This window comes from Micromys minutus, assembly GCF_963924665.1.
Source record: "Micromys minutus genome assembly, chromosome: 11".
NCBI lineage: Eukaryota > Metazoa > Chordata > Mammalia > Rodentia > Muridae > Micromys > Micromys minutus.
Window position 1 is genome coordinate 39,668,243 of NC_137980.1, and position 24,264 is coordinate 39,692,506.

The 24,264-nt window shown below is 46.6% G+C and overlaps 1 pseudogene across 1 annotated transcript in view; it reads right to left on the reverse strand.

Moving 5' to 3' along the window:
- The window catches only part of LOC308427404 (peroxiredoxin-6-like), a 29,600-nt pseudogene extending 10,901 nt beyond the window's left edge, over positions 1 to 18,699 (reverse strand). The window contains exons 1-2 of the transcript in view: positions 18,493 to 18,699; positions 16,548 to 16,627 (exon numbers count right to left, since the gene is read on the reverse strand). The product of the transcript in view is annotated as a peroxiredoxin-6-like (transcript). The remainder of the gene's footprint in view (positions 1 to 16,547; positions 16,628 to 18,492) is intronic.
- Positions 18,700 to 24,264: the final 5,565 nt, after the last annotated feature.

Sequence of the window (24,264 nt, forward strand, 5' to 3'; positions counted from 1 at the left end):
ATTTCCCCTTGCATCTTCCCATAAATTATTAAGCCCCGGACTGTTTACTTAAGGATCTCATTTTAGTGCATGTGCCTGGCTGAATTCTGTTTTTCTCCTCTAATGAAAGGAAAATAGTATGAGAATTTTAGATCCGCCAATGCAGGAGGCCACCTGTAAAGGACGGCGTGCCTTCCAGTTGCATAGCAAGGCCGTTCGATGAGTCTTAAAATCCATTTGAGTGACGCACCACATCATGCCAACAGATTAACATGCAGCAGCTAGGCCAAATCAAACACGATTTGCATGCACCTATGGAGAGGTAGATGTGAGAAGGAAGGACAGCTGCAAGTAGGGAATGCCTTCTCCAAAATGAAGGGAGCTGATTGGAGGTCAGACCTGAGAAACCCTGAGTGAGTGATGCCATTAGCAGCCACATTTGGTCCTTCTGTCCTGCTAAAAGGAGTTGGATATCTCCATTTCAAGTCTGGTGTACCATTGAGAATCAGACCATAGCATAACCAGGGAGTGAACACAAGGCCTGCTGGGCTCGCACTCAGAGATACGCTTAAGTATAAAATCAACTTTGTTTTTCTAAAGATGAACCCAAGGGCTCACATTTTTTAACAGATTAAAAGATACTTTAAATAATCTAGAGATGTTTCCCTGAGCTGTCTGCTGGTGTGTGCGTGTATTCGTGCATGCGTGTGTACATGTGTGTTTCAAGGCATCTCTCTAATACTATGAGGGGAAGTGGATGCTGACCCCTGGCACAATTGGGATTTTCAGCATGAGATTTTTATAGAATGCTTTATCAACAACAACAAAAAAAAAGATTATTTTCAAAACATTACAACCAAAACACAAACAGCTTATCGCGGTCCACGCTGATAGTTTTCCTCGGAGATCATTGAATTCATCCTTGAGATCTCCATGGCCCCTTCTCTTCCTCTCTCTTGTTCCGGTCCCTCTTCTGGCTCAGTAAATGGCACAGATACTATTCCATTCCCGTGTCTGTGATAAACTACCACGACCAAGGTAACTCTAGACTGGAAGAAGGGTTTAGTTGAGTACATGGGTTCCAGAGGGTTAAAAGCATTGTGGCAGAAGGCATGGCAGGCTGCAGACATGATGGTAGAAGCTAGAAGCTGCGGGCTTATGTCCTCAAATGCAAACATAAAGCAGAAAAGACAGACCGAAAGTATGGGAAGGCTACAAACTCAAAAGCTCAGTCCTCAGTGATGTACTTCCTCCAAAAGGGCAGCACCACTTAAACCTAAACAGTGCCACCAATTGGTGACCCAAGTGTCCCAACACCAGAGCCTTTGAGAGATATTATGATTAAAACCACCACAGACACCAAATGGCTGGTGACCTTTGCCCTGTGAAGCTGACATCACTGGTAAACTTGAACCTCAGGATGTTCTCAGCAGAAACCTTAATGAAAGTCTTCTAAATTCAGCCATGGTGCACCGCCCGGCTGCAGATCAGAGAGACAGAAACGAAAGCAGGAGACACATTGGAACGGATAGAAACCTCACCAAAAGGTCTCCAATGGGAAATTGTAGCCTGAACTCCCCTACTCCTCACCTCAGTAAAATGGTCATGGGGGTAGGGGAAGATGGACTCACACACGCTTGTAATCCCAACACTGGGGAAGTGGAGAAAGGAGGCTCCAGGGTATCACTAGCTAGTCAGTTTAGCCTAAATGGTGAGCTCCAGGCCAATCAGAAGCCTTGTCTCAAAGGAGGTGGATGACAATCCTGAAGCTGACACTCCATATTGTAACATTAAATATTAATTAATCATGGTGGCCGGGTTTTGCCCACCCCAATGGTTTATGTTCCCAAATGAAAGACACATAGTCACCTTGATATGTTAACATGCCTTAAACAGCACAAGAACTGGGCACTGCCTAACCTCCATGCTGTCAGAATCTACCCCCAACAATAATTCCAAGTTACTACTTACTAAATTCTATGTTGCATCTTGGCCGCTACAGACCCTGTTGGGCAACTCTCAGGGCTGGCTGCACTCTCTTGGCTCCTTCACATGACAGCCATGCCTCTCTGTCTTGCACTCTTCTCAGGCATGGCGTCTCTCCACTCTTTCATACTCTCTCTGGCATGGCATCTCTCCACTCTTCCACACTCTCTCTAGCATGGTGGATCTCCTTTTTCTCCTCTCTGCTCCCAGTCCCAGGCTGGGAAATCCTAAAATCCTGCCTCTGTCTGTCCTTCCCAGCTATTGGCTGCTGGTATCTTTATTTACCAATCAGAACCAACTGGGAGCAGGTTCCCAGAAGCTCCATGCAGACCTTCTCATGTAAAGAGTTTTATGGAGAACATAATTAGCATTTGTACAAGCAGCCACACCAGATTATCCTTCTACCTCCACATGTATGTGCCTACACATTCACATGCACACATTCATAATTATATACACAAAAAGACATTCACAGAGTGAGAAATTGTGGGTCCACATCAACCCTGCCACTGGGGGGTGAGATACTCTGCTTGAGCAGGCAGAACTCGGAGGAGCTAAATGTGAGTCCATGTGCTGGGGAGGCAAACACAAGAACTGAGCTAGACTGCATTTACCTAGTGCCACTACCTCGGATGCTAGGCATTAGGGAAGCGCCTAGACACCACTCAGGGGCTGGAAAAATGCAGCCTAAGATGTGGGAGGCCAAAGCTGAGGTTCCCTGACTTCCAGGCCAGTTGCTGCTGGAAAACCACACAAAGAAGTCAGGAACGAAGCACTGGGGTGCACAGGCCCACAATGAGGCCGGGACCAGGTGCTCCCAAACTTCTAGACATCAAGGCACCCCTGGGTCACAAAGAGTTGGGAATGGAATCAGAGACCACAGGCTGCGGGTGATGATGAGCCCAGGGCTGGGGAAATGAGCCCAGTGCTGGCTTAGCTCATTGGTAATTGTTCTTAGCTTGGTGGTGGTTGTCTGAGAGCACAGAGACAGAGACCTTCTATCAGAGACTTAGGCTGTGGCTGTATAGGCAAAGGCTTTCTCCATGCTCCCCATGTTGGTTCTTGATGAGAGTCCTTGTTTATCCGTATCATTTATTGACTGTTCATCATGGAAAATGGGTAGATACCAACTCCTCAGGGTGGACTAAAGACTAAATAGCTTTTGCAGGGAGATATGTCTGGGAAGAGTTTTATTGGCTAAACTCTCAGGACCTCTAAATACCTCATTAGCACGGAAAACTCTGTTCTTGGCTATGTGACTGATGTGGGGAGTATGGACCCGTGCTCCAGGTCAGGAATCTAGTAGAGAACAGAGAAACACCTACCTTCTCAGGTGGGTACCTGGGTACTGGGGTCTTAGACCCATTCAACCTTACCAAGTGTCCTGGCATATCCACTGGCCCATAGGGAAGTAGAAGATATGGTATGAGCTAGTGAATAAAGAAGCTTGCCACCAAGCCTGAAGGCCTGAGTTCAATCCAAGAATCTACATGGTAGAAGAGGAAAACCTACTCCCACAAGTTGCCCCCTGACCTTTACCCTAATGTCAACTCACTCTCTCTCTCTCTCTCTCTCTCTCTCTCTCTCTCTCTCTCTCTCTCTCTCTCTCTCACACACACACACACACACACACACACACACACACACACACGCATGCATACACATGAAAGAGAGAGAAGGAAGGAAGGTAGGAAGAAAGGAAGAAAGAAAGAAAGAGAGAGAGAGAGAGAGAGAGAGAGAGAGAGAAAGAAAGAAAGAAAGAAAGAAAGAAAGAAAATTTAAAGATGTGATACAGCAACTAGAAATTCAAAAGATAGTTTTAGGGGCTAGATATGTGGTCCTTACCTTGCTTTCACAAAACCATGGTTCCTTCCCCAACAATACACAAACCAGGTCTGGTGATGCACACCAGTAATCCCAGCACTTGGGAGAATAAACAGGAGGATCAAAAGTTCAGAACCAGAGGCCAGCCTGGGCTATGTGAGACCCTACTAAAAATAAATAAATGAATTTTTAAAGCGAGCTTGAAAAACTATTCTAAGGACACAAACACAAAAGCAGTAGAAAAGGGAATGGAAGCACTAAGAAAATTCAAGATGAAGCATTCAAGTATTGGGAATCTTAGAAAGCAACAATAAAGAAATAAATTATTCAAGAAAACCTCTCAAAACCAGAGGGGGAAAATTCTGAAAGCCATCAGTCTCTAAGACCACATGCACAGGCTTGTTGTTAAGCTCTGTCCTCTTAAATGTGACATTAAAGACAGCACAAGGGTCCGTCCCTCCTCCTCAGCCACAACAGCCATCCTGGAAACTGAAAAACAAAAAGATTCCATATCCAACTAAATTATGGGTTAATCATTAAAATTAGAATAAATGTGTGTTCAAATCTGATACCTTAGAAACTTAAACTCTGCCAGTGGTGGTGCACACCTTTAACCCCAGCACTCCGGAGGAGGAGGCAGGCTGATCTCTGAGACCAAGACTACACAGAGCAGCCCAGTCTCAAATGAAAGAAGGGAAGGAAGGAAGGAAGGAAGGAAGGAAGGAAGGAAGGAAGGAAGGAAGAAAGGAAGAAAGGAAGGAAAAGAAAAGAGGAAGGGAGAAAAAAATAAGCAAGGAAGAGAGAGAGAGAGAGAGAGAGAGAGAGAGAGAGAAAGAGAGAGCTTGGTCCCTTACTGGTGGATCTCTTTGAAGGTGGTGTAATCTTTAAGAAGTGAGGCAGGTAGTGGTGGAGCATGCCTTTAATCCCAGCACTTGAGAGGCAGCAGACAGTGAGTTTGAGGTCATCCTGGTCTACAGAGCTATTTCCAGAATAGCCAAGGCTACACAGTGAAATCTTGTCTCAAACACAAAAAAACAAAAAAACAAAACAAAAAAAGGAGAAGGAGGAAAAGGAAGAGAAGGAAAGGAGGAGGAGGGCAGGAGGGAAAAGGGGGACAAGGGGGAAGAGGAGAAATGAGGCCTTGTGAAAGGAAGTTGGGTCACTGGGGTGAGAATGTGTTTCTGAAAGAGATGAGGAATCCCAGACCTGCCTCTTCCTGTCTCTCTTTGCTTCCCAGCCATCATGAGATGACCAGGTTTGCCTGGACACATATTGCCTGCCAGGATTTGCTGCCCTGATACAGATGCAAAGGCAAAAGAGGCAGCTGGAGACAGACAGGTAAAGATCAGGGCAATTTGTGGGAGTCGGTTCTCTTCCACCATGTGTGTTCTGGAGATTTAACTTGGGTCATTTTCTTATTGGGGCTGGAGAGGTGACTCTGCTGTTGAGAGCACCTGCTGCTCTTCCAGAAGACGTGTGATAGGTTCTCAACATCTACATCAATCGCCTGTAACTCCAGCTCCAAGGGATATGTTGGCCTCAAAGACACCTGAATTTTTTTTTAATGTTTCCTTCTTATAAGTTGCTTGTGTCGGGAATTTTGCCACAGTGATGGAAATTCATTAACATGGCCTCTTTCACGACTTGACAACTGCCCTAGGTTAGGACAAGAGGCAACGACTAAGGTCCTTCACACTTCCAAAGTTCTACTGTGTAGTAAGTTCCTCTTGTGTTTTGAAGCCCACCGTTACCCTTCCCACTGGTCTGATGCTAATGTTGGCTCAGGAAGGTAAGTGGTTTTTCTGGCTTCATGCCTCCCTCACATTCAGCTGGCCACTAGGAAGCTTCCCATCTCCCCGGTGACTCCTCCCACTCCTCTCATGAAGTCTCATGGAGCTCCATACTTTCCCCTTCTCTGTAACCAGCTTAACTCTGACTGGAGTCTCCCAGATGGAGACAGTTGATTTGGTCTCTTAAAGCCAGCAGCAGGACAAAATTCAACTTCTGCAACATATGATTTAAGGCCAGCCCCAAGATGACCTGCCACCTACCTCTGCCTGAAACCACTTAACATCTCAAATGCTATGTTTGGCTCACCCTACCCTGCCTATTACCAGCCCCACCCATAGAGTTCCCACATGTCCTTGCGAACCCAGCACAAGTGAATTCCATCTCCTGAAAACTCCCCTAGGCCCCCCACCCATTCAACCCTATCCTATCTTCCTCCTGCCTAGATGCCATGTTTCTTCTTTTGTGGTACTCTCTCTGCCTCCCATCACATCCTCCGGCATGCCAACCTCCCACACTATATAGGACCACTTTGTTTCTTCATCCCCAAAATTGAGACAGGGTCTGTCTTAGGTGGATAGCAACCATTTGGTAAAGCGTTCTCAGATTCCCTGCTAGAACCTACTTTTATGGACATGACAAAGACCACCTCCTCTTTGGTCTCTGCAAACAGTGTGATGGAACCAGCTCTGACCAGCTCACTGGAGCCCACTGGTATGTTATCAAAACATTTTGAAGCCTCTTGACATTATGCAAATAGTTTAAAATCAGCCATGGTGGAAATACTTACAGAGACTAGGTGGGCCCCCCCAGCCCCACCCTCGATCCTGATGTTAAATATTAACCAGCTCACCCATGAGCTCAACCTGCCTGACTCAGCAACAACTAAACTGATCCATGTCCCACCCAGAGTGGACATTTCTCTCACACCTATTGAAGGACCCTAGGGGCTTTCACCAGCCTTACACTCACCGCCTCAGGTCAAAACTAGACCAAGTATCAGCTTCCCGCCTTGGGTCAAGGCTAGGCCAAGTTCCAGTCTCCACCCACAGTTCTCGGAAGGAGCAGGAACACTCTTGAAGAACCACAGAATGTACTGATGGATAGTCACCTCACCCTCTGGTCCCAGATAGAGTTTGAAAGCATGTCATATGCTTGCTAGCCAATAGGTTCAAAGGTCAATATGCTTAGCCAATAAGTTTAAACTGTAACCTTGCTCATGTAACCTCTACCCCTAAAAAGTATAAAAACTACTCGTTATAACCATTCGGGGTCGCCTTTCAGTCACTTACCACGAGGGGCTGTTTGAGGGTAGACCCCGATGAGCTGGAAAATAAACCTCTTGAGTTTGCATCAGACTCCATTCTCACTTGGGGAGGATCTCCTGGTAGTTAAGCCTCACTTTGAGTCTTACACTATCTACTCAGTGTTGCTCAAGTCTCTCAAGACAACAATTATCAGTTCATAAACAGGCATGCTCTATCTATCTGACCAATGAGAAAGTCTCTCCCAGGACTATTTGGGAAACTACTGAAGAGAGAGAGAGAGAGAGAGAGAGAGAGAGAGAGAGAGAGAGAGAGAGAGAGAGAGGCTCTTTGCACTGAAGTGGCTGGAACTTTGGGCCATGGTGAGAAAAACTTCAGGATTGTGAAACAAATGAAGGGAGAAAGAAGAAAGTCAGAAAAGTCTTCATAGCACCATGTGAGTCCTGGGCTCTGTGCTAAGTTCCATTACTAAACTTTCCGTATCCTGAATCAATAAAATCTTCCTCATAAAGTCATCTTGGGGAGGGAGGGGTGCTTCCAAAGTAAGAGATGCTGAATGCTGTGTAGCCTATCCCAGTTTTGTGAAAGGTACCTCTCCCAGTGTTACCTTGCTCAAATCAGTCCTTCTCTAGACCAGTACCCAACATCCTCTAACTGGTTCAACCCCTGTTATTCAGATTGCAATGGTATGGAAAGCAAGTCACCTGGGCACCAGAGCTGGTAACGCCCCCAGGGGATTCTGCCATGCAGCCAAGGTTGAGAGGCAATGAGCTGGGGTACCTGGGAGCTGGAGCACCTGGAGCCCGGGCACCTGGAAGCCAGGGCATCTGTGAGCTGGGGCACCTGGAAGCCAGGGCATCTGTGAGCTGGGGCACCTGGGAGCCAGGACACCTGGAAGCCAGGGCATCTGTGAGCTGGGGCACCTGGGAGCCAGGACACCTGGAAGCCAGGGCATCTGTGAGCTGGGGCACCTGGGAACCAGGACACCTGGAAGCCAGGGCATCTGTGAGCTGGGGCACCTGGGAGCCAGGACACCTGGAAGCCAGGGCATCTGTGAGCTGGGGCACCTGGAAGCCAGGGCATCTGTGAGCTGGGGCACCTGGGAGCCAGGACACCTGGAAGCCAGGGCATCTGTGAGCTGGGGCACCTGGGAGCCAGGACACCTGGAAGCCAGGGCATCTGTGAGCTGGGGCACCTGGGAACCAGGACACCTGGAAGCCAGGGCATCTGTGAGCTGGGGCACCTGGGAGCCAGGACACCTGGAAGCCAGGGCATCTGTGAGCTGGGGCACCTGGGAGCCAGGACACCTGGAAGCCAGGGCATCTGTGAGCTGGGGCACCTGGGAGCCAGGACACCTGGAAGCTGGAGGACCTGGGTTCCACTGGGGATAGTTTTGTAGAAGGGAGGTTTTAATCCAAACCTTTTCCCTGTGTTCCACAGTTGATGTCCTTGTTCTCTTCCTCATGTGCCTCTGCTTAGCACCGTCTCTACCTCTGTCAATCATGCGGTCTCCTTACCTCCCTGAGACTGCTGTACAAGATTCCTCCAATGGCCGCTAAATTCATCTGTCCGCCATTTTGTATTTATTAACCTCCACTGAAGTCTCTCACTTAGCTTACGAGAACAGATTGGGAGACTGGTTTTTAAAAAAGAAACAGACATTCACCTAGGAACGTCTGCTCCCGGACACTAGCGATGGCCCTTGCAGGGGTGGCTTGCACCAAAGCTGAGTCCCGTCCTACATCAAGTTACAACTCCCCCACAGACATTCCCACGGGCTAGTCTGAACTGGGAACTCCTCTGCTGAAAAGTTCCTTTTTGGATGACGCTAGGATGTGACAGGCTGACAGGTAAACCTGAGACAGCACCAAACATTTTTTTTTAAACTAGGGTAAGAAAGAGCGCAAGGTCTCTCCTCTTGGGGATGCAATGCGGTATTAACTAGAAGCTCCATGTTGTGAGACTTATTTCTAGAATGTGGCAGCTGTCTTCTCGACTGAAATTCCAGACCTATGGAGTAGCCACTTTCTGCTCCCAAGGTTCTCGGGCCGGCACCATGACGTTTTTTCTGGCTTGGGGAACCATATGAACAGACAGTGTTTTCCTCATCCTTTCCCCTGGCCATGAACATTCAGGTTTCCTTCAGAACCAAGACACTTATAAACGGCGTCAGGAAAACACACGAATAACTGTTTCTTCAAAATTCTGATTTCAAGTCTTTGAAGCTAAATGCCTGAAAATGGGATTTCTAACCCATACAGATGTTCTTATTTTTATATTTTTTCCTGTAATCATGCCATCTGACATCGCCACTGAAAGCACACAGCAGCCCCAAGTTCTCTACACAGTGTCTCTCTCTCTCTCTCTCTCTCTCTCTCTCTCTCTCTCTCTCTCTCTCTCTCTCTCTCTCTCTCTCTCTCTCTCTCTCTCCCACTCAGTACCTTTGCTGTTACATTGTTACCACTTATACAAAGAGATAGGCACACAAACAAACACAGCAGGAAGGAGACACCACTGCCTTTAGGTTTTAATGTGCATGTCTTAGAGTCTCCTCCAAGTCATTCTGAACCACAATGGAGACCCTCAACAACCAGCTGCCTGAACAAGACAGCTGTCCCTCTAGCCTGTCACCACCCTGGGAGTCAAACCCTGCTGATGCAGTTGGCTGACCTTTCTTTAGCTCCTCCAAGGTAGAGTTCCTCCTCCCAGGATGTAGCATCCTGAGCACTGGGAGTTAACTCTTGTGTGTCACCAAAGAAGATCAAAACTCTCTATGTATCCCCTGGGGTGGGGGTGGGGAATCACCTCAGGTTAAACTCTAATGTTCTAGCCATCCCTACTGCTGGGAGTCATGGGGAGAGTCCAGATGCCTTCACCCCACTCCCCAACCCCACAAGTGGAGGCAACAGCTCTGAACATGAAACCCTGTCCTTCCCTTGAAGACTATACAGAAGCAAGCCTGGGTTTATCTGCTGCTGAGACCATGAGAAGGCCAGACGGAGCACAGAAATACCGGCCAGTGAGAAGAAACAGGGCTCTGTGTGCAAGAGCCCTGAGCCAGAAGTATACCTGAGGGGCAGGGAGTCGGACTCCAGACCCATTCAGAAGGTAGAAAGGCTGAGAGGTAGGAGGGGATTCAGTGAGGAAGTGAGAGAGAATAAAGCCCGCCCAGGGTCAGTGTGTCATGGCCTGCTGCAGGTGGGCAAGTCTTACAACCTGAGTTCATTTCCCAGAACCCACAAGGTGGAAGGAAAGAACTGACTCAGAAGTTATCCTCTGACCTACACAGACACACACACACAAACACACACACACAGTGGGGGAAGATGAGAGAGGCACACAGACAGACAGACAGAAAGACAGAGAGAGACTAAGTATAACTTTTAAAATGAAATCAGCAATCATGTCTGGAGGTAATGCCATGAGATTAGACAGGAAAGAGCCACCTGCCAAGGTGGAGAAGAGCAGAAGCAGGGCTTTGGTAGTCATAGCGACAACAGAAACTATGACAGCCATCCTATGGGCATCCCTTTAAAGCGCTCTGGGGCTGGCTGCCTTGTGGAAAGTTTGGAACCTCAACCTTCCCACTGACTGAGAGCTTCCAGTACCCTTCTAGTATGCTCTATTTCACTGAAATTGGTTTGTGAGATTTGCAAACACCTCTTTTTTTGTTTGTTTTGTTTTTGGTATGTGTGTGTTTGCACACCTGTGGCAACTAGATGTTGCTCTTGGGTGTCTTTTCCTACCATTCCCCACCTTCTATATTGAGGCAGGGTCTCCTGGTTGGCCTAGATCTCACCAGTTGGGTTAGGCTGGCTGGCCAGTTTGCTTTGGGGTTCCTATCTCCACCTCTGAGCCCTGGGATTACAAGCACCTGACACACCCACCTAGCTTTTATGGGTGCTTAGGATCCAAACTTCAGCCCAGAGAGTGCTCTACCTGCTAAATAAATTTTGAGATAGCCCTGGGTGCAAAATCCCTTCAATACTTCCGTGAACTTTCCGGACACCGCCCACTTCCCCTGCTGGGGGCTGACTGTTCCCCAAGCGGCATCTCCCTCGGAGAGACAGTTTCTGCCAGTACAAGGTGGGGAAGTGTCAAATACTATTAAAACTTGATTGCTAATTCAAATGCTATTGTGCTTGATATGGTTGTCGTATAAAGTGCACAATGTAGCTTAATAAAATTGATAGAACTCCCTTTGAAGATATTTTTGTCACAGAGGCACTTGCTAAAACTGCTTCTGCCCGGTTCCTCTGCCTCTTCCACGTTTTTTGCTAGTGACGTGTTTTTTCGTGAGCTCACAGGGCCCAGAGAAGCATGTTTTCCAAAGGAGAGATGGGGGCAGCCTTTCTTTTCTTTTGCATAATTAGCCAGACCTCCCCCAACTGCCTAATGATGCGATTCATCCCAGTCACCCAAAAAGCAAATCAAAGCCATCTTGCATCTGAGCCGTGTGTGATCAAATAAATAATCCACAGAGGTTACAGAAACCGACTCAGAAGAGCTCATTAAAGATGCCAAGTCCAAAAATCTGTCTGAGGAAACCTTTCTCTTCTTCTTGCCCAAGTTCAGTGAAGATTCTAGTCCTAGGACCTAGTTAACAGTCACACTCACCAACAAGATGGACAAGCCCAGGGGGCTGGAGAGATGGCTCAGTGGTTAAGAGTCTTGAGTTCAAGTCCCAGCATACACATGATGGCTCACAACCATCTGTAATGGGATCTGATGCCCTCTTCTGGTGAGTCTGAAGACAGCAAAGGCGTATTTATAAATCATAAATAAATATTTAAATAAATATATAATATTTTTTAAAAAGATGAAAGAGTCCGCTAACTTTGAATACAGCCAGGGTAGAATAGAAGTGATTTCCCAGTGTGGATCCTGAGCAGCCTTGGGGTGACGGCTTAAGGAGAAAGCTAGAGTTTCCCAGAGACTCCTGGAGCCTAGATGCTCTCTATACCTGTAAGACAGAAGCCATAATCTGATGACTTACTGCTGCTGTGAGTGCCAAGACTCTGGGTTGAAAAACCCCTATCTGAAGTGACTATACAAGAGAAGGAAATTTAGTGGACCCCCCAAAAATGAAAATATGGAGCCTACAGGCTAGGGAGCATAGCTCAGATGGAATGCCCGCCTTGCTCAAATGGAGCCATGGGTTGCGTCTCCAGCATCACAGAAAGCAGGTGTGATGGTGCATACCTCTAACCACAACCCTCAGGATGTAGAGCCCAGAGCTCAAGGTCATCCTCAACTACACAGCTATTTCTACATAGGGAGTTCTGGGCCAGCCTGGGCTACTTGAGACAGTTTCAAAAACACAAAGTGAGAACCAGGACACTTTAAAAGTACTGAGGGCAGAGCCTTTAGTACGCCTGGATTCTAGAACTTGACCCTCTCAGCAGGACCCAGAGTCCTCTACTCCTTGCCTCAGCTCTCCTGCACGTGAGTTTCATTTTTAGATTCCCCAACTCCCTGGCTCACCTATCACGTGAAGTAAAACTAAACATTCTCTGAAAGTATACAAGCATCGTCCCGTTCCCTTGTCAACTGTCCTTCCCGAAATCAATGACACACTGAGGGACACATTCCTGTCACACAGTCCTGTCGAAGAAAGTGTGCAGGCTTTGAGCAGGAGGAAGGACTGCCCACTGGGGACTCAGTTCTCATTGTTCTACAGACAAGGGTGGTTGGTCCCAGTGACAAAGGACAAGGAAGACAAGACAGCTACCTGGACCCCAGCACACATGTAAGAAAATGACTGGGGTGATAGAAGGAAGGGAGGGAGGGAAAGGACACACTGTGTGTAGGCTGCTGGTATGGCCCATGTGCCAGGGAACACAGTGGGTCTACAGGAAGGGCCATCAGAGAAGTAGCAGCAGATTTGACAATCAAACTCTGCAAACTATGATGTCCCGGAGCTTACTGAATTTTCAGGGGTGGGTTCAAACCAGTTTATTTCCATCTTAAGTACAAATGAACTGTACAGAAAAACAGGAAACCAAAAGAAATGCCAGTCTTCCTCTTTTGCCAAATATTTGGGGGATTTTTTTCTCCTTGTTTTTCTCTTTTTTTTAAATGTTCTTTAACTGTTTATTTTGAGTGTGGCTAACCTGTTTCACCTACCTAGCAAAATCCAGAAGGCAGACCTTCTAGATTTCAGATATACAACCTAGAAGTCCCCCCAAAGAATAAAGGTCCAGAATTGGCTCTATGGATACCACCTGATAAGCTCTGTAAACCCAACCCATGTGATGAAGCCAGCTTCTCGGAGACGGAGAATTTATAGCTGAGACCCAAGGAGCCCAGGGGACTGCTCTATCTGGTACAGCAAATGAACAAGGCCCAGTGACAGTATTCATTGTGGGCATGCCGTGACTGTCCCTGTTTAACCACAAGTGACACTTATTGCAAGGTTGAGAAAGCATCACTACGGGAACTCAAGTCACTCAGATTGTGAACAGAATCAGAACCTTCATTTTCTAACATACATGTGTTTTGTTCGTTTTCTTCAATAATAATAGAAGATTAGTTGTTTTTTAAGTCACTTTGGTTTTGGTTTTGTTTTTCTTCAAGACAGGGTTTTTCTGTGCAGCCCTGGCTGTCCTGGAACTCAGTCTGTAGACCAGGCTGGCCTTGAACTCTAAGATCTGCCTGCTTCTGCCTCCTGAGTGCTAGGATTAAAGGCATACACAACCACATCTAGCCAAGCCAAATAACTGTTTTATTTGAACACCTCCCATTGTCTTCAGTCACTGGGAAACTATTCAAACACTCATACATTTTCAAATGAAAACAAGGGGCCGGGGAGATGGCTCCTTGGTGAGGATGGCTGTTCTTACAGGGGACCACCTGTTACTCAGCACCTACATTGGACAGCTCCCAACAGCCTAGAACTCCTGCCCCAGGAATCTGATACCCTTCTGTACTCTCATGCACATGTGCACACACCCAAAGACACATGCACCTGAATAGAAATAAATGTTATTTTAATGAAAACTCCTGACAGTGTTAAGGTAGAATATCCTCCTCTCTGTCTGTTTCTTTGTCTCTCTGTCTCTCTCTGTCTCTCTCTGTCTCTCTCTCTCTCTCTCTGTCTCTCTCTGTCTCTCTCTCTCTCTCTCTCTCTCTCTCTCTCTCTCTCTCTCTCTCTCTCTCTCGTCCTCTTTCCATCCCTCCAAAGAAAATCCGTTTACTCAGTACATTTCCAAAAACAAGCAGGGATCACAGTAACAGAAGAACCATCTGTGTATCAGGAACACTTGTTCTCTGCTGTACATGTTTCCTTATGGAGGGAGCATAATCACAGTAACACACCACAAAGGTATCCATTTGACAATGAGCAAAAACAGCTGATCCAAGTTTTCCTGCTAAGAGAAAAGAGTAGCCACAATGTGTTCCCTTTCTCTGCACAAGAAACATGGAATCTTCTAAAGTTTTTGCCAGCCATGTCCTTGGCCTGGATAGGCTAAGCCCAGTCTGTGTACATGCATACATAAATTGTACATTTCAATAAAATGTTCATAAGGTCCGGAGAAAGGGCGCAGTGGTTAAGACCACTAGCTGATTTTGCAGAGTAGCTAAATTCAGTTCCCAGCACCACATGGAAGTTCATAACCCCTTTGAAATTCCAGTTCCAGGGGTTCTGGTACCCTCTGCTGGCCTCAGTGGGTACTACACATACATGGTACATGTACTCAGACACATATACACAAAATAATCCTTTAAAAAAAAAAAAAAAAAAAAAAAAAGCTCATTAGTAAGAGCCTGACATTTCCACATCCATCTGTATGCCTTTTACAAGCATCACTCCAGTGACTTAGATCTCAAATAAAAAATAAAAACAAATATCACTTTATCAAATCTGCATAAAATTCCAGCAAATGTATACAACTTACTAATTGTTATGGGCACTGTCTTTGTTAGGGTTTTCCTGCTGTGAACAGATACCATGACCAAGGCAACTCTTCTAAGGACAACATCTAGTTGTAGCTGGCTTACAGGTTCAGAGGTTCAGTCCATTATCATCAAGGTGGGAAAATGGCAGCATCCAGGCAGACATGGTGCAGGAGGAGCTGAGAGTTCTACATCTTCATCTGAAGGCTGCTAGAAGACTGGCTTCCAGGCAGCTAGGATGAGAGTCTTAAAGCCCAGGCCCACAGTGACACACCAACTTCAACAAGGCCACACCTTCTAATAGTCCCACTCCTTGGGCCAAGCACATACAACCATCACACGCACCTTACCTATGTTGACAGTTTAAGACCATTTGCTCTGTTTGAATGAATGTCACCAAAGTCTCAGCACAGTGAGATAACTTACAGCAGCCAATCCCACTGATGGGCAGCTGAGAACTTCTATTTAAGCAACAGTACAAGGAGTATCCACCACACCCCCAGCCCACGGCCAACCTTCCCTCCATAAATCCCTGCAAGTGAAGCTGCCAATGGGAGGTCCCGAGGAGTGTAGGACTGCCAAGCTTGTCCCCTGACGTCCTTCCACCAACTCCACCATTGATGAGACCTCGGGTGTTCTAGTCCTCCTCACTCACTGTTGTGGAGGATGCCATCCCGTGTAAAAGTGGTCCCTTAATTCTATTTGAATTTTATAATCACTGAGCTGTGTAATTTTATATGTGTAATAGATTCTACAAACTGCTGGAGGCTATTAAATTTCATTACTATACCAAGAGTCCTTAGGAACATTTGTTGAGTATCAGATCACACCACAAAATACCTTGTCTGGACTCTTTCTCCCCGTTTTATTTTTCTACATAAATTTATATATTTATTTGTGTAGGTATGGATGGGAGGTGCATATGCAACAACCGGGGAGCGGAGGTCAGAGAATAACACGTGGGAGTGGCCTCTCTCCTTCTACCACGTGGGTCCCACGCTATGAACTCAGACCATCGGACTTGGTGGGAAGCCCTTTAACCACTGAGGCATCTCACCAGCTTGCCCTTTTGATCTCCCATTCTAGGTTTTAGAAACGATGCCGCCTTTGCCCGGGAGCTGCTGCGCTACCAGCCCACCCCTGGCTCCCTTTTGTTCCACCCGACTTAGCACCAGGATCTTTGCCACCAGCCCTGGCCTGGATTCTGTTTCCTACTTGCCTTTGCTCCTACAGAGGTCGGGTTATCAGCCCACTACCTTAGAATCTGCAGATAAAGGATACACAGACCGCTTTATTATTTTAGAACTTGCCAGCTACGCACAGAAAGCTCTTACCTGGAAAGGCGTGCCCTCATGGATTACTTTCTCCATTTCTCCTCCTGCCCTAAACTTCTGGCTTATATTGGCTAGCCCCCACCAGCCTCCTTGGCCATCTGCCTGTAGCAGAGGTCACAGGCTCTAGCTGCCCCGAGACCGTACGTGATTACAGCGTCTTCTTTCCTCCAAAGCACAGCAGAAAAGGCCCGCCCTCTTTCCCGAGTCTCCTTTTCCCCCCTGAGACCGGAAGTTCCACCTATACCTTCTATCCAGCAATTGGCCCCTGGCCTTCTTTATTGACAATTCAAGAGCCAATTGGGGAACAAGACCTTAGCAACAGCACAGCCCCTTACAATTCTAAAGTCAGAACTTAGAGCTACAAGCAACACAAACAACTCAATAGTACTTTGAGTGAAAACGTTGACAATTTGCTTTTTGGTTTTCCCCGACAAGCTGTGTGAAGAACAACTTCTTCAAACGTTTTTAGACATACCTTGCACTGAACAGCTCAAGTAAGTATCGCCCCTGCAGATTCTCACCCTGCAGATTGCATTTATAGACCGTGCTCCCACACTGGGGGTGACACACCACAAAAGCCCCTGCAGTGGTAGTCCAGAACCCCCATGGGAACCCACACTCACTTACTGAGGTGTAGCATATGCTTCTATAGTCAAACCCATTACCAGCTCCGTAGTAAGCATCCCACAGTGCCTGGGTCGTAGCTGTGAGCGAGGCTGGAAAGGTAACCCTCTACTTTCTGTGGAAGATGACAAAGACTCGCACACTCAAGCTTTCGAAAACATGCAAAAAGGGAAATATCAAAAGTCTAAAGTATAGTTAGATTTTTTTTTTAATTTAAAAGTATATTGTAGAGCCTGAGGCTTTAAGCGATCTCCGGTAAGAAAAAAAGTTTATTTGTCCTCTGTATCTTTCTGGATATACTTGGGAAACATTTGATCCCTGTCTTAGGGTTCTATTGCCAACATCATGACCAAAGCAACTTGGAGAGGGAAGGGTGTGTTAGGCTTACACTCCCACACCACAGTTCATCATCAAAGGAAGTCAGGACAGGAACTCACACGGGGCAGGAGCTGAAGCAGAAGCCTTGGAAGAGTGCTGCTCACTGACTTGCTCCACATGGCTTGCTCAGCCTGCTTTTCTCCCACAAGGAAATGAGTTAATCCCATCCACACCAATCGCTAATCCAGAGGATGCCCCACAAGTTTGCCTACAGCCTAATTTTATGAAGGCATTTTCTCGACCGAGGCCCCTCCACTCTGAATACTAGCTTATGTCAAGTTGACATAAAACTATCCGGGACAATCACTTACTGTAGGAGTGGGGGATAGTCTTACCCAGGATGAAAGATGAACGTTCTCAAGCAAATATGATCCACACCCTCTGGTACTTAAAACATCGAGGGCCACCGCTCAGCAGGCAAGGGTCCCTGCTGAATTCTGAAGACCGGAATTTAATCCCCAAAACCTGCAGAATGTTAAGAAAGAACTGACTCCCCAAAACTGTTCTCTCACCTCCACGCAAGGGCCATGTGCACCCCATACACACACATGAGCATGCACTTGTAAATAAACAAATGTAGTATGTTTTTTTAAAAAAAAAAACTTTAGAAAAAAAAAACATCAAAAGTAAAAATAGAAGTTAAATTCTTCCTAAGGAAGGAATAGGAAAGTTTAAAAATGAATAGAAACTTGTTTGTTGATCAGAGTTCTTTGACCCACCCCTTTCCATCTTTTGCATAGAGATAACAGAGCTTCCAGGGGGAGAAGCATCCTGTGGTGCTGATTAACATCTTGACAAAGGTAGACTGGTGTGAACTTGTTTTTATGTTTTCCCGTGGATACTTGTACTCTTAATTTGTTAGAGCCCTTCTACAGAGATTGGACAAAAGCTAGGGGGGAAAGGCATAGTGGTGCGCACACCTATGACCGCAGATACTGGGGAGGCTGAGGCAAGGGGATTGTAGGTTCAAGGCTCCTCTGAACTATAAGATGTGATAGACAGGCCTGCCCTTGAGGACTTGCATTTTCCCTGTTGGTAATTAGGGCTCAGCCAAGCCTCACTTGGCTTTAAGGGACAATCTCAGGTGCTTTACCCACAGGATGGCAGGAGGAGCCTCTGTCCCCACCCTGCCAGCAGAGTCAGTCACACTACAGACTCTTGAGTGTTGACATATGTGGGCCTTGTGTATTTTTATGGAGAAAGATACACAAGAAATCTCAGAAGCGTAGCCCTGGTTCTCTGGGGAGATCAGGTTAATGAGACTTCTCCCCATGGGGTTTTGTTTTGTTTTTCCGATTATTCTACCATGTGAGGTTTTGTTGTGTGAGCACACGTGTACATGTGAGTGAGTGCACATTCATGTGAAACTGCACGCGTGTGCAGGGTCAGCCGCAGGTGCTGTTCCCCGGTTCACGTACCTGGTTTTCAATGTACATTCTCTCTTTGGTCTGGAGCGCACTAGTAGACTGAGCTGATTGGCCAGGGAGCACCAGGTACACTGCTGTGCCCACCTCTCCAGCTGGGATCACAAGCTGTAATGCCACACCCAACCTTTTTACCTGCGCTCTGGGGACTGAACTCGGGTCCTCACACTTATGTTCCAAGCAGTGTCCTGACCGAGTCATATCCTCAGTCCTTAGTGCTTTTGTTCTTATTTAATTTTTATTTTTATTTTATGTGCACCCGTTTGTCTGAATGGTTGCATGTGTGCAGTGCCTACCATGGCCAGAAGAGGGCAGCAGAGAAAGAAGCACAGCTTAGCAGATCTCCGGGATGCTGGGAAGTGAACCCCAGGGGGCCTCCTGAAAGCAGCCAGTACGCCTAACCTCCCAACCTTCTCTCCAGCCCCTCATCTTGCAATTTTTAACCTAACAGTGATCAGTGTTTTTGCTGGCACAAATTGTGTTTGGTTAGCTAAAAAGAGTCGAATCTACTAGCTTTTGTGGTTTGAAATAAAAAATGAATCTAAGTCCAGCAGTGTCTGTGACACAGAGAGGAGTAGCCAGTCCCAGAGGATGAAGTAAGGACACAAATCAATTTCCTTCCGGGGTTTACAGTCGAGTCCCTCAAAGTTTTGTTGTGCGATTAGGATGGGGGGTGGGGTAATGAGGGTAAGGAATTGGGAAGGGAGAAGGGGAGGGATGAACAAAGGAGGGAAAAAGGAGTGAGGAGAGAGAGAGAGAAAGAATGCACAGAGCTGAATCTGGAGAGATGGGCTGTATTTCTAGAGACCCTGCAGTGATGAAGGACAGACAGGGCGCACAGTAAGGGAAGCCGGAACAAGGAACCATTATTTAAAAGCCCTGTGGTTGGGGCTGGAGAGATGGCTCGGCAGTTAAGGACTCCAGCAGATCTTGCAGAGATCAGCACGGGTATTTGCACAACTGTGGTATACATTCACACACTCACATAAATATACACAAAACGTTTTTTGATGTGTGATGAAGGGCTGAGAAAGAGTTCAGTGACAAAGTGTTTGCCACACAGGAACAGGGACCTGAGTTCCATTCACACCTATGTAACAAACAGGCTCCCCGTGATAGAAAGAAGCATTCCTAGGCTCACTGCTCCCTAAACTTACAAGGAAACCAGGTGCCAACGAGAGACCCTGTTCTTACAGGCAAAGTGGACAGACAGTTCTGGAAGGACACACCAAAAAAATAAAAAACGGCACATATGTACATACACAGACATTATATACCAAAAAATTTTTTTAATTCTTATTTTTTTTGTTGTTGCTTGAATTTTGCCAAAACATCTGCCCATGTATTACATGGGTACTTACAAAAAAAATGAAAATGAATAAATGACTTCGGGAAACATTTCTCAGGCATACTCTGATAGAAGACTTTTACACGACACAGAAATCCATTTCTAATGATTAGGGACTAAATCTCACAAGTCTGCCGTATCGCTATCACAGGAAACTTGAGCTTTAAACTGTAACAGATGAAATAATATGGAACTCAGGAAGACAAGTCAAAGTAAGACAAATTGCCAGGTGTGGTGGCCCATGCCTTTAACCCCATCACTCGGGAGGCAGAGGCAGGCACGGTCTACAGACTGAGTTCCAGGACAGCCAGGGCTATGTAGAGAGACTTTGCCAGAAAGAAAAAAGAAAAGAAAAAAAAAAAAGGAAAGAAAAGAAAAAAAGGGGGGAGAAAGGAGGAAGGGGAGAGGTCATTGATTTTCTTTTTTGACAGCTTGGTACCATTTTTAAAACAAAACGGTGTCTCATACAGCATGGTCTGCGTTGAGCCTCAAGAGAAAGGCCAAGAAGCCAGACTAATCAGGGAATGGGTTGGGGGTTGGGTCAGAGTTATTGTGTGTCGGGATGAGCTTCAGACTCAGCCTCCTGAAAAGCAAACTGAAAGGCTGTCCTGGAAATGGTTTCAGATGACAGAAGTCCCTGGAAAACTGGACAGAGGCTTGTCCCCACACCACACGGTCTCTCTTTTGTCTCTTCACAGAGGATCTAAGTGGACAAGCAGACAGAATTAATATTTACAATTTATTTCCTTTGAGCGGTAATGTACACAGAGAAACAACAGCCCAAAGACCTATGGGACTGCAGTGATTTAAACTTACGTCTTTTGCCTCTGTCATGCCACCAGCAGGCCAGTGGGACGTGCTGACGAATTCGGGGTCATGTTAGACTTCTTAAAATGGAATTTCACACATAGAAGCTGGAAAATAAAAAACAATGCCTGTGAGGAATTCTCAAAACATGTTCAACAAGAATTGTATCAGAATTCATAACCCAGGCTATCGTCATTTTTATTATTATTTTTTGTAAAAAAAGAAAGTGTTAAATACACAACTAAATAGCGCCCTCTAGTGAGGTGTGCTACGTAAACAAAACACTCGGAATTTGACCTATTTGCAGAAAATGCTGAGATTAGCTGCGGATAAAATCGACTGTGCTGAGAATACAGTCCTGTAAATCAGCGTGCTCTCTGTTAGCCGTGATCTCCATCAACTACCCTCCTTTCCAACTTGAGAGAAATTCTGTGGCTTAGCCTTTAAAACATCCTTTTTCTTCTCAGGGAACATCAAGACTTCAGCCGCCCATCACTCTCCTTATTCAGACTAGTCCCTTTGTTTGGAAAGGCTAGCTTGCTACCCAAGTACATAAATGATGGAGACACATTTGCAGGCCCTCAACCCGCACCTCAAGAGGAACACAAACATCCTGAACTGCAGGGAGAAGGTTCACATTTGCAAAGTCCCGGCTTCCTCTTGTGACACTTGCAGAAATGACTGGGTTGAGATGCCCACAGCCAATGAGAAACCCATGAACCCCGTGCTTACTGTCCATTAAGAATGCTCTTTGTCCTTTATCTCATACATGGAGCCTACTAGATGCCCCAGGGAGCCCCTGACTTCATGCATGGGGCTGTCCTGCTTTTCAGTTCCAGGAGGCCAGCCTACAAGAAGATAGCTCCGTGCTGGACAGCACAGCATCTCTTTCACGTGTGGCACGGGATCAAGCTGCCAAATGGAGCTAGCCACGGGATTGTGGTGGGTGTCACTAACACTGGACACAAGGCAACATTAAGGTTGCAAACTAAAAATTAACCCCTGGCATGTGGGTCCACGCCAGATTCTCTCTCACCCGTCTATACACACATCACAACACTCCCTCTGCTGGGGAGCAACTTAGACAGTGGAGGTGGCAACTGATACCTTTCACACAGGTAAGAAGACAGCATTCCACACACCAGGTGGTCCCCTGGGGTTTCCACGCCTACCAGAATCAACAAGACTCTCACATCGACTGGCCTTTCCTACTGATGTCCTCACTTGCCAGTGACACACAGTCACAATGGCATTTGCTTTCCCAGCTGGGTCTCAGGTCTTGTGTGCATGAGAACACACTTCATGCCCATTCTCCCGCTGGTGAAAATGTAAGGCCAAGCGAGATCAGCACGCCAGGGAATGTGATTACCACCTAGAGTCTTAGAGTTGGGGGAATCCTTTTCCAGCTGTGAGCTTAAGTTCTAAATTAACCAAAACCCAAAAACATGTGACCTTTGTGTCTTTCTGCATACCCTCGGTGTGGTGGTTAATTGCACTAATTGCCTTGAGAAACACCTGTACATCTGCTGGTGTCTGTGAGAATGTCTCAAGAGCTCAGTGTTTCATGGCTGCTCTGACATGAATGGATTCATGCTAATGGTCTTGGAATGTGACAGCGTCATTGGTCCATGGTAAGAGGTAAGTCATGCTGGAGAAATTAGTCACTAGGGGAAGTAGGTCACTGGGGTAAGTAGGTCACTGGAGGAAGTAGGTCACTGGGGGAAGTAGGTAACTGGGGGAAGTAGGTCACTGGGATTGTAGGTCACTGAGGTGGTAGGTCATTGAGGAAAAGCTAGATCCTGCCCCATCTATTTCTCTCCCAGGATGGTGTGGGTTGTGATATACCTTTCCCGGGAGAACCATATCCTTTGAAACAATGAACTCAGATTGACCTTATCTACCTTTTTTAAAAAGATTTACTTATTTTATATATATGAGTACACTGTAGCTGTCTTCAGACACACCAGAAGAGGGCAATGGACCCCATTACAGATGGTTGTGAGCCACCATGTGGTTGCTGGGAATTGAACTCAGGACCTCTGGAAGAGTAGTTGGTGCTTTTAACCACTGAGCCATTTCTCCAGCCCGATACAAAATGATGAGCTAGTAATCTGACTACCAAAGAATATGAAATTAGAATGTCAGAGAGAGACCTGCATGCCCAGGTTCATCTCATTTACCCACAAGACCTGAGTTATGGAACTGAGACACAATGCCTAGCAGACAATAATTAAGAAAGCAAAGTTTCATTTAGTTAGTTGCCAGGGGTTTTGTCCACCATGACAGTGAAGGCATGTCCAAGCAGTTCACATCATGGTTGATGAGGAAGTAAGGTGAGAGACAAGAAATAGTCAGAGATACTATGTCCTCTGAGGACTCACTCTTGGTGACTATTTTCTCCAGCTCTGTCCCATCTTCTACATTTCCGGAATACCCCCCAAACACCAGCAAATGGGAATACGGTATTCAAATGAGGAGCTTATGAGGGGTGTTCTGTATTCAAGTGATAGAAGGTACCATTCTTAGAGACTACTGACAGATAAACAGTAAGGAGCAAGTAATGAAACCATTTATTGTAGCAGGAACACTGGGGGATCCTCGGACACAAAAGCATCTCCTGCAGGAGGACCTAATTGAGGACTGCCTAAGAGACCAAGGATTGCTGGTGCAGACAGTACCAACCAATCAGGAACTGATGTTTAGAAGAGATGCTTTCTTGGGAGCAATGGGAAGATGGAGGGTATTAAAGGAGCTTGCAGCAATGTTCAGATGAGTTTGCTGCAGCGTTTCTCACCTGCTCCTGGAGGAGTCGGTGTCACGTTGACTCTGTGCCAACTCACCCCCAAACCCCAATGGCAGGTAGGGTCAGGTGGCCAGTGGTCCAGAGCACAGGCAACAAAATGGCATCGAAATGGCAAACATGTAAATAAGTAGATATGACCTGGAGAAATCTGTGGGCTTTGTGACTTACGTAAATGTGACCACTGACATCAAAACACAGTCATGGACAGGGAAGACAGTCACACCAGCAAGAAGGCCCGAGTGTGATGCCCACAGCAAATCTTAAAAAGTCAGGCATAGGACACAAGGGTGGGAGAGCTGAGAGCTGAGACCAAGGGCTGAAGCTAAGAGATTGAAAGATGCACCAAGACACGGATTCCCCTGTTCCAATCCTGTGTGAGGAGTCTAATCAGGCCTGTGTTTGCCTTGCTGCGGAATGTTCCAGAAGCCTCATGTTACAGCCTTCCTGCGGCAGCTCCCCTCTCCAGGTGGCCAGACAGAAATTTCCTGGGTCATTGACACAGCAGCCAGGTTGATTGGTGCTAGGGCCACCACAGTAGGTGTGGCTGGATCAGGGGCTGGCATTGGAACAGTGTTTGGTAGCTTGATTATTGGCTATGCCAGGAATCCATCTCCCAAACAACAGCTCTTCTCCTGTGCCATTCTAGGCTTTGCCCTGTTGGCGACCGTGATGGTCGCCTTCTTCATCCTCTTTGCCATTTGACACTCCATGGGGTCACCCAGCCGTCCCTGCTGCTCTGGCTCCATGCCAGTCTTGATGCCAGAGTGTGCTGAGCTTTACCATTACAGCATTTCTCTTTTTAAAAAAG